The 10,758-nt window shown below is 42.8% G+C and overlaps 1 long non-coding RNA gene across 1 annotated transcript; it reads right to left on the bottom strand.

The window, feature by feature from the left end:
- Positions 1–2,413: 2,413 nt before the first annotated feature.
- On the bottom strand, positions 2,414–6,161 carry LOC120723165. The gene is made up of 3 exons (XR_005693672.1): positions 6,142–6,161; positions 3,840–3,998; positions 2,414–3,767 (listed from the first exon to the last, which is right to left on the bottom strand). It is a non-coding gene; the product is annotated as an uncharacterized LOC120723165 (long non-coding RNA).
- Between the last annotated feature and the right edge of the window lie 4,597 nt (positions 6,162–10,758).

Consider the following 10,758-nt stretch of genomic DNA (forward strand, 5'->3'; position numbering starts at 1 on the left):
TGTCTTGCTCTTACGGGGATGACGGCTTAGCAGAAAGCAAGGTCATAATTCTCTCTGTGAGGGAGGAGGTATAGAAAAGCGTGCCTAGAAAAGCGCTATATAAATGCAATCCATTATTATTATTATTATTATTATCATCCATCTTCATCCGCTTTATCCGAGGCTGGGACGCGGGGGCAGCAGCCTAAGCAAAGAGGCCCAGACCTCCCTCTCCCCAGCCACCTCCTCCAGCTTATCCGGGAGAACACCAAGGCATTCCCAGGCCAGCCGAGAGATATAATCTCTCCAGCGTGTCCTGGGTCTGCCCCGGGGCCTCCTCCCGGTGGGACATGCCTGGAACACCTCACCCAGGAGGCATCCTTGTCAGATGCCCGAACCACCTCAGCAGGCTCCTTTCGATGTGGAGCAGCAGCTGCTCTACTCTGAGCCCCTCCCGCATGGCCGAACTTCTCACCCTATCTCTAAGGGAGAGGCCAGCCACCCTTCGGAGGAAGCTCATTTCTGCCGCTTGTATCCGTGATCTCGTTCTTTCGGTCACTACCCACAGCTCGTGGCCATAGGTGAGGGTAGGGACGTAGATCGACCGGTAAATTGAGAGCTTCGCTTTTACACTCAGCTCCCTCTTCACCACGACGGACCGGTGCAGCGTCCGCATTACTACAGCTGCAGCCCTAATCCGTCTGTCGATCTCCGGCTCCCTTCTCACATCACTCGTGAACAAGACCCCGAGATACTTGAACTCCTCCACTTGGGGCAGGAACTCATCCCCGACCCGGAGTGGGCACTCCACCCTTTTCCGGCTGAGAACCATGGCCTCAGATTTGGAGGTGCTGGGCCCTATTTCAGGAAGCCGGTTTAGGGCAAACTCTGAGTAAGTATACCCTGAGTTAACGAAAACTCTGGGTTTTCGGTTTCACAAAGCGAGTTTAGATTAATCCTGAGTGAGTTACTATGACGACACACTCCGTGAAGCTAACCTGCCCCCTAGCAGGTTTACTTCAACTAACCCTGACATTCTCCGCCTCTGTGTCGGAAACCTGACTGTAGGAAGTGTCAGACATGGTGTGCCCCTTCCTTGAAGAGCCAGTAGATGTTGAAGCCCAAATTCTCCGCAGAGCTCTCCGCCGGGAGAGAGTGATTAGAGCGCGTTTGGACATTTTATCATTTCCTGATGATTTTCTGTGTGAACGTTACCGTTTTTCAGCACAATCTATAATTTATTTGAATAACATCCTCAGGCCTAATATTGCTCATAAGACACATCGTGGACATCCTCTCAGTTCTGTACATATTATTTGTATTGCACTTCGGTTTTTTGCAAACGGGAGCTTCCTGTATAATATTGGTGACGCTGAGCACGTTTCCAAGGCTACCGTCTGTCGGGCAGTCAGGAATGTTACAGTTGCACTGAAACGTCTCCTGTACTCGTTTGTGGTGTTCCCATTATCACAAATGTGGAAGCCAACTGCTCAGCCTCTGTGGGTGGTGGTGGTGGTGGAGGACCCCCACCTGTTTTTCGGGCCTCCGCTTTTTTTCTAGTGGCCATAACGGGGTCACATTTGAGCATACAGAGTAAGCAAATATTTATTTGATAATTTCAATAAGTGCTTACAGAAAGAAAGTTAATGTAGCCTCTAACTGCAATTGATTTACATCGGACAAACAGACCAAGCACTATGGCTCATAATACAATTTCACCTTACCTGTTTGGACTATATTTTTATATTTCATTTTTACTTGCTGCCAGAAACGTTTGGGGCCTGTTGGGTTGCACCTGCGCTCACATCACGTCACAAAATAAAATGTATAAAATACAAAATAAAATATAATAAAATAACGTGTTAAATGGGTGGAAATCCCTAGATCAATGTTTAAATTAACACTCACGCATTGACTCTGTCGGCTATGTTTTGCCATGCATGCTCCCTTTCTTTTGCAGCTGGGGCTGTGTTACTTTTTTTCTGCAAAATTTGCATGTTATCGGCATATGCTGCCATCAGAATTTCGGCCTCAAGCGCTGTAAGATACATTGACCGCGCCTTCTTTCCCTCCGTCTCCATGGTGACTCGCTTAATCTGTGCTCCACTAATCAGGGCTTTATGTATCTTCGTGCGCGCGCTTAACTTGGGGTTAAAGCAACTCCGCGTTGATTGAACTAATTGTTATCAGCCTTTCTGAAACCGAATATTCCGAGTTGGACAGTTCGGGGTTACTCAACCCTGAGTATCGTTTTTAACTCTGAGTTTTCTAAACCGGCTTCCTGAAATAGGGCCCAGATCCTCATTCCCGCTGCTTCACACTCGGCTGCGAACCGTTCCAGTGCGAGCTGGAGGCCCTCACCCGATGAAGCCAACAGAACCACATCATCCGCAAAAATCAGAGATGAGATTCTGAGGCCACCAAAGCGAAAGCCCTCCGCCACTTATTATTATTATTATTATTATTATGATCCTAGTGTTGCTCGGATGCTTGTCTCCACATTGCAATGTTTTTATTAAACCACTTCGAATCAAGCTTACTGGGTGTGTTGCAGGTCATTGTTAAATTTTCCATTTTCCAGCATTAATGTCAATGACATTTTAGCGTCAATGACATTAAAACTAGGTTCTTTCTTGTCTGGCTACTTGCAGAAGTGAGAACATTCCTCTGTTTCAGCCTTTGAGAGAGCTATTCATGCCTGAATTTTGTCTTCACTAATGCAATAGTCTTTTTAAGTTGTCATTGCCTCAATGCTTAGCTGACTGCAGCACAGTTACCAATTGGCACCTACAACAGAGACCACTGTTGAGGTTTAAATTTATAATCTTAAATGCTTATATACTGATTATATTGCTTTATATAAGAGAGCCCAACTCTTAGTACTGACAGGAAATTACATGATTTTCCAGGCAGAAAGTGAAACTAAGCAGAGTGTTCGATCGAAACTTAAAGTGTGGTGTGATGTGGAGAGGAAGTATATAAATAACTAGGCTTCCTTTTTGTGCTTTAGACCTGAGATTATGTGTTCGTGTGTTCGTGTGTTCAGGTGTCCATGTCCCGGGATATGTAAAATTAAAGATCATTTTTAAAGTAAAAAGACCACTTTGAGCCGTGTCTTTTTTGGCCGTAAAGAATCCAAAGAACCGAATTTAATACCACATATAACTCATATTATCATCCTTATACTAGCTATTAGTCAGTTTTTAAGGGAGATGTTTTTAAACCTTTTTTTGTTAAGCAATTTTTAATAGTTTTACAGCCTGTACAGCCCTTTGGTCAACAGCTCTTGTTTTAATTGTGGGTTGTTAAACAATCAGTCAGACCATCAGTTCTTAAGATCCTCAAAACCACAGCTGAATCAAAGTTTTTTTTTCTACTAACAATTATTTTTCAATGTATTTTAACTATAGTCTTAAATTATTAAATTTTAGTCTACTATTTATCTATTTATACATTATACATTAATTTATACATTAATAACTCAGTTGCTTATATACATGTGAAAATGTTCAGATTAAAGGTGTGTGTGTGTGTTTACAAGAATTTTATGTATTTAATATTAATTTTTGTGATGTAATGAGCTTTTGTACCAAACAAAGTTTTTTATTGCTGTTTTTACATGCCACAACATCAAGCAGTTAAATTAGCTATTACTGAATATAGCACTAACTCACCTCTCTGCAGCTGGTGCCTGCCGGACTTTAAAATGAACGTAGTGTTCGTGGGACTGGTCACTCTTTAAGGACACACAGGTGGGTTCAGGCTCATGTTCAACTCTTTGAAGGATCCTGTTAATTCAAGCTCTTTAATTAAAGCATCAAGACATACTTAAATACAATTTTATATTCGTGTAATCATACTTGTTTTTTAAGGACTGTTTTTGTCCAAATCTACAAATGACACCCATCAGCACGTTGCTCTTAGAGGACACACCACTGAATCCATGACTCAGTTGTTTGTCACTGTCCTCACACTGATCCATGCTGCTCAATTCACATCAGCTCACACACACTTTCTACCTGCAGAGGAAACACAAATCATTCATGTGCACATCAGCTGAAATCCTCCTTTCATCATGTGTGCTGTCCAAATATCAGCTGCTTCTTTCCTGCTTCCTCTCAGTGTCAGCTGGATGCAGTCAGACAGCAGTGTGAGGAAGAGGAAGCTGCCATCAGCTGCTCTACTATCAGTCCACTAGACCAGTGTTTCCCAACCTTTTGGAGCCATAGCACACATTTCACATTAGAAAAATCACATGGCACACCACCAGACAAAAATGTCACAAAAAGCATGTTGATCATTTTCCCCCACACACCAGGTATAGCGGAATTGGTTCGGTTTTTCCCTAGTATACCTTTGTTTTACTTTGTTCTGATCTCTACTCATGCTAGGGCCTTCATCTGGGTCAGAATTTTCTCCAGGACCCAGGACAGACTGACTACTTTTTCTTTTCAAATATCCAATATTGCTATTACACACTGCGTCATCACATAGCATGACTATTATGTAATTTCTTATTTGTCTTCTTCTATTTTACTGGCAGTTGGCAACCACTTAAATTAGAGAAGGCACTGCTCTTTAGTGTAAGAAGATGTAACCGTTCTGCCCATTACCTAAGCCGGTCGCTTAGAGTACTAATCAGGTATAACCAGTTAATCTTCCATGGCGCACCTAATAATTTCTCACGGCCCACCTGTGTGCTGCAGCACAGCGGTTGGGAAACACTGCTCTAGATCGAGCAATGATGCACACACGAAGCTTCAGTCGATTAATATTCAGTCAGTTCAAAATGTTTGAACAACATTTTCAAACATTTCAGCTGATCCATGATTCAAAGAGGATCAGTAGGGTGAAAAGCTCCACTCTAATTATTCCTGCTGAGTTTGTGTGTAAAAAATATTCAAAATCGTATTTCCATCACATATCAGTCAGAAGTTCCTGAATGCATAATGAGCACTGTGAGAATATTTAGTTTATGAAACAAACAAACAAACAAACAAACAAACAAACAAACAAACAAAACCATCAGACACTGTCAGTGAATATTTGGATTAATTATCAGTGGTTTGATTAACTGGAATTCATTTACTGTCAGTAATTAAGTTTACCTCCAGATTCCTGCAGCTCCAAAACCACTCATCTATATTTACTTCATATAGTTAGCAGCATGTAAAGCAGTCAGACAGTCAAAAAAAAGCACTGAAACCATGAGTACCTAATACCTGATATCCAAACACTATACATTGATTCTCATCAAAAGATGTTGCTAAACAGCAACAAAAGTGATTTCAATAGTCCATAAAGGAAATATGAACTTAAGCACCTGACTACAATCAAACACTTTAAACTAGCATGACTGTGATTTTATTTTGAAAGAAAGGATAAGAAACAGCAGCAAAGTTCTCTGTATAAATTTAGTGGAAAGATGACAGCTCTGTTCTAGGAAATAAGAACACACACAGTTTGTTGTGTGAAAAAAGCAAATATAAGTTAAACAGTAAAGTTCCTAAAGACAAACTGTTAAAGGAGGAAACAAAGCAAACTTACAGTTTCTTCACACACCAACAACAAGCTCCACTCCACACCTAGCCACTAAACACGGACACACAGGTGAGCTGCTTCCTGGAATGAGGCGGGACTCCACCTGAAGAGTGTGAGAGGGCCACACCTTCATGTGTTTACTCCAGAAATATGCTGTCTGACTGCACAGACTGGCTCAGATCACTCGTGTCATGTTTCTGTGAAACACTGAAGTGATGCTAACGGCTGTCGTTAGGCTCACTGACAGCACTGCTGATGTGTTCATGTCAAACACTGGCTCAGGTCAGACTCCTTCATCCTTCTCCAGCGTGACTGTACCCTTCTGCAGGCGTTAGAAGTGTTACAAGTACACAAACACGAACGTAGCTCAGAGTGGCGGACACACTCGGCCTCGTTGGTCCAGCTGTGAGTCCGTTACCGTGAACTATGGAGCGGCAGATTTGTGCTGAACTAAGCTGCACACAGCTGATGTTAGCCAGGAAACATTACACACTGACTTTAATGGAGAGACCGGAAATACAAACACACACAGTTTGTTGTGTGAAGAAATCAAACACGAGCTGAACAAACAGTAAAGTTCCTAAAGACAAACTGTTAAAGGAGGAAACAAAGCAAACTTACAGTTTCTTCACACACCAACAACAAGCTCCACTCCACACCTGGGCCCTGTTTCAGGAAGCCGGTTTAGTGGAAAAACTGAGTAAGTATACCCTGAGTTAACGAAAACGCTGGTTTTTCGGTTTCACAAAGCGAGTTCAGCTGCAGCCTGAGTGAGTCACTATGACGACACACGCCGTGAAGCTAACCTGCCCCCTAGCAGGTTTACTACAACTAACCCTGACTGTCTCCGCCCCTTTGTCGGAAACCTGACAGTAGGAAGTGTCGGACATGGCGTGCCACTTCCTTGAAGAGCCAGTAGATCGTGAAGCCCAAATTCTCCGCAGAGCTCTCCGCCGGGAGAGAGTGATCAGAGCGCGTTTGGACATTTTATCATTTCCTGATGATTTTCTGTGCGAACGTTACCGTTTCTCAGCACAATCTATAAGTTATTTGAATAACATCCTCAGGCCATATATTACGCATGTGACACATCGCGGACATCCTCTCAGTACATTACATATTATTTGTATTGCACTTCGGTTTTTTGCAAACGGGAGCTTTCTGTATAATATTGGTGACGCTGAGCACGTTTCCAAGGCTACCGTCTGTCGGGCAGTCAGGAATGTTACAGTTGCACTGAAACGTCTCCTGTACTCGTCTGTGGTGTTCCCCGGTCACAGACCCACAAGATTTATCAAAGAGGGATTCCACAAAATTGCAGGTATCAGGATGACCAAAACTTAATTTATTATGTGGTGATACTTGGACTACTACTTAAATTTTACATTTATTTTCAGGGTTCCCAGGCGTGATTGGCTGTACAGATGGCACTCACATTCCAATCATTGCTCCTTCAGTAAATGAAGGAGACTATGTGAACAGGAAGTCTTTCCACAGCATTAATGTACAGGTACATAGTTCCCTGTAGCATTTCAAACTAACATATTATTTCATCATAGTAATGGATGCTAATTTGTGTTCTCTGCACTGTGAAGATCATATATGATGCTGCCAACATTATCACAAATGTGGAAGCCAAGTGGCCAGGCTCTGTCCATGACTCACAAATATTCCGTGAATGTACACTGAGCACAAAATTTGGACATGGTGAGTTGAGAATACTTTAAAATATATAAAGACCAATTGCTTCAGGGACATTTGAACTGAAGTGTATCCTTCTGTCTTAGGAGAGTTCACTGGCTACTTGCTTGGTGATAGGGGGTATCCATGTTTACCCTATTTGCTTACCCCTTACCCTGACCCTGAACTGGGCCCACAGCAGCGATATAATCTGGCTAATTGCAGGACAAGAGCCAGAATTGAAATGACTATCGGAATGCTTAAGGCCCGGTTCCAGTGCCTGCAAAGACTCAGGGTCACCCCAGAAAGGGCATGTGACATTATTGTGGCCATGTGTGATTCTTCACAACATTGCCACAATTAGAGGAGAACACTGTCCTTCTGAACCAAACATCAGCAGTGATCCAAACCATGAACATCCTGACCCTCCCACGGACATACAAGATGGAAGCGCAGTCAGAGACACCATATGTCACAATCATTTCTTTTGACCCATCACCTCAACATGTTGAAAGAAGAATAAACAGATTTTGTGTTCAACTGGCTTTATTGGTCGCCTGTGTTTCCTGTACACAAAGTATTAAAAGATGTAAACCTCATAAAGTGTCTCTGTTGCTTCCTCCTCTGTAACAGCTGTCAATGTTTCTTCATTATTTTCCTGTAGTAAAGAAATAAACAACATTGCTGTTCTACTGTAAACTCATGTAATCTGTGGAGTATTACTCACAACTGCATGTTGGTCTGGCTCAACAGGAGGCTGCACCAGATGCAGTACACCACCACCATCAACTGATAGTATATGAGGTTTATACAGGTCACTTATAACTTACAAGGGACCAAATGGCAATTAACAAACATACCAATCACCTTACACTTCATTGTCATATTGCTCTCAAAGACAACCAAGACTGAGGGAAGGCAAAATCAGTAGGAAAATAACTTCACTACAAAATAATCCATTATGGTAAAGAGTTTATCAAATGAATGAGCAGCACTGCAAAGGTGACTGTGAAGACAGGATGTATGCACATCATGTATTATTTTGAATTTACCCCCTATGTAGGCACTTGTGTCTTGCAGGGTTATTGACTCAGAGGATGTCCCCGCAGAGATGCCTTCGGCCACAGGGCGCCCACTGTTTTGGCTGAGGGCCAACTGCTCAGCCTCTGTGAGCGGTGGTGGTGGAGGACCCCCACCTGTTTTTCGGGCCTCCGCTTTTTTTCTGTTGGCTATAACGGGTCACATTTGAGCATACAGAGTAAACAAATATGTACTTGTAATGTGCTCAGATAATTTCAATAAGTGCTTACAGAAAGAAAATTAATGTAGCCTCTAACTGCAATTGATTTACATCGGACAAACAGACCAAGCACTATGGCTCATAATACAATTACACCTTACCTGTTTGGACTATATTTTTATATTTCATTTTTACTTGCTGCCAGAAACGTTTGGGGCCTGTTGGGTTGCACCTGCGCTCACATCACGTCACAAAATAAAATGTATAAAATAAAAAATAAAATATAATAAATAACGTGTTAAATGGGTGGAAATCCCTAGATCAATGTTTAAATTAACACTCACGCATTGACTCTGTCGGCTTTGTTTTGCCATGCATGCTCCCTTTCTTTTGCAGCTGGGGCTGTGTTACTTTTTTTCTGCAAAATTTGCATGTTATCGGCATATGCTGCCATCAGAATTTCGGCGTCAAGCGCTGTAAAATACATTGACCGCGCCTTCTTTCCCTCCGTCTCCATGGTGACTCGCTTAATCTGTGCTCCACTGATCAGGGCTTTATGTATCCTCGTGCGCGAGCTTAACTTGGGGTTAAAGCAACTCCGCGTTGATTGAACTACTTGTTATCAGCCTTTCTGAAACCGAATATTCAGAGTTGGACAGTTCGGGGTTACTCAACCCTGAGTATCGTTTTTCACTCTGAGTTTTCTAAACCGGCTTCCTGAAACAGGGCCCAGGACACTAAACACGGACACACAGGTGAGCTGCTTCCTGGAAGGAGGCGGGACTTCACCTGAAACTCAGCACAGGTGGGAGGGGCTCAGCTCTGTGTGTGCTGATGTGTTAACTTTAAAAATATGCCGTCTGACTGCTCAGACTGAGTCAGAGTAAAGTTCACATGCTGACGTGTGGAGATATGAAACCTTGTTGTAGCTGCAGGTGTGAACACACTGATCCCAGATCAGCTCTGCTGTATTTGTAACATGAACATTTCTGCTGCAAAGCTTCAAATGTTCAGCATGTTTCTCTGTTTCCAGTCTATAGATCAAGTCACACTTTCTACCTTCACCTGTGCAGTAAAGACTGAGAGCAGAGCTGAAACCAAGCGTCCAATCAGTGAGCAGCATCAACACCTGAGCTTCATTCAGACTCTGTTATTGAAGATGTTGTTGGTACAAAGTTCATCTGCTGCTCACATGAATCCATGAAAGATTTTTTTCACTGAATGTTTCTTCAAAGCTCATTTCAACCTGTTGAAGTCATGAATGAAAGTGCAGACTGAGAGTGGATCACATGATGTTTAAGGTGTGTCATGTGACATGTTCAGTATTGTCACACATGTCTAGATTGTCCCTGATATCATAGCTGCTCAAACACTGATGATTATATTTGAAGAATTATTCCTGATGGCAGCAAAGTTTGAATGGAGCTCTGTCTGTGCTGATTTGTCGCCCTCTGGAGGTCAAAGCACAAACTGCATGATGTCACTGTAACCACCACAGTGACAGGAAGTGTTTTTATGACTGAAACACTGAAATGATGCTAACGGCTGTCGTTAGGCTCACTGACAGCAGTGCTGATGTGTTCATGTCAAACACTGGCTCAGGTCAGACTCCTTCATCCTTCTCCAGCGTGAGGCCGCCCTCAGACCCACAGGAGCTCTGACCTTTGACCTCCTGACCCTAACCATTTTAGTCTTGTTTCATCTTTAAATGCAAATCCATCCAAACTGTAGCCGAGCAAAAGAAGCTGGAAGTTGTTCTATGAATGATGTTCATCCCAGAGTTTGTGTTTCCAGCTCAGACGTGTTAAACGCTGCTGCTACATTTGTCATTTCCTGCTTTCAGTTCCATCCATGTCAAAATGCTGAACTCATCTTATCTCTTTAATGCAGTAAAACAGGAGCTGTAAGTCTGACATTTATTTACTGTCATCACAAACACACACAGCTGGATTAGCACCCAACTTTGATTAAACATTTATTTAGCATTGAGATGTCAATCTTGACCATAAGTCATCCCCTGCTCCTGGTCTCCCGAGGCAGGGTCCAGGGTGGCCAAACAAAGAGCAATTCAGACAATTCCTAAAAAGGAAATAAATCATTACAGAGGTCCCACTCTGGAGCCAGGGTAGAGAAGTCAAGTGCCCGGTAGCTGGATCTCAGCCCATGGGATTGGCCCAAACTGAAGATCTGAACAACCCTGACGGTCCTCCTTCAGGAGGTTTAGTTTATTTGAACCTCTCACTGGGGCTACTGTCAGGATATCCGTAACTGAATCTTTGGCTTTTCTTTATTCTCTGACATAGAAGATGAAGATGGAC

This window comes from Simochromis diagramma, unplaced genomic scaffold, assembly GCF_900408965.1.
Source record: "Simochromis diagramma unplaced genomic scaffold, fSimDia1.1 OVJJ01000775.1, whole genome shotgun sequence".
Taxonomy (NCBI): Eukaryota; Metazoa; Chordata; class Actinopteri; order Cichliformes; family Cichlidae; genus Simochromis; species Simochromis diagramma.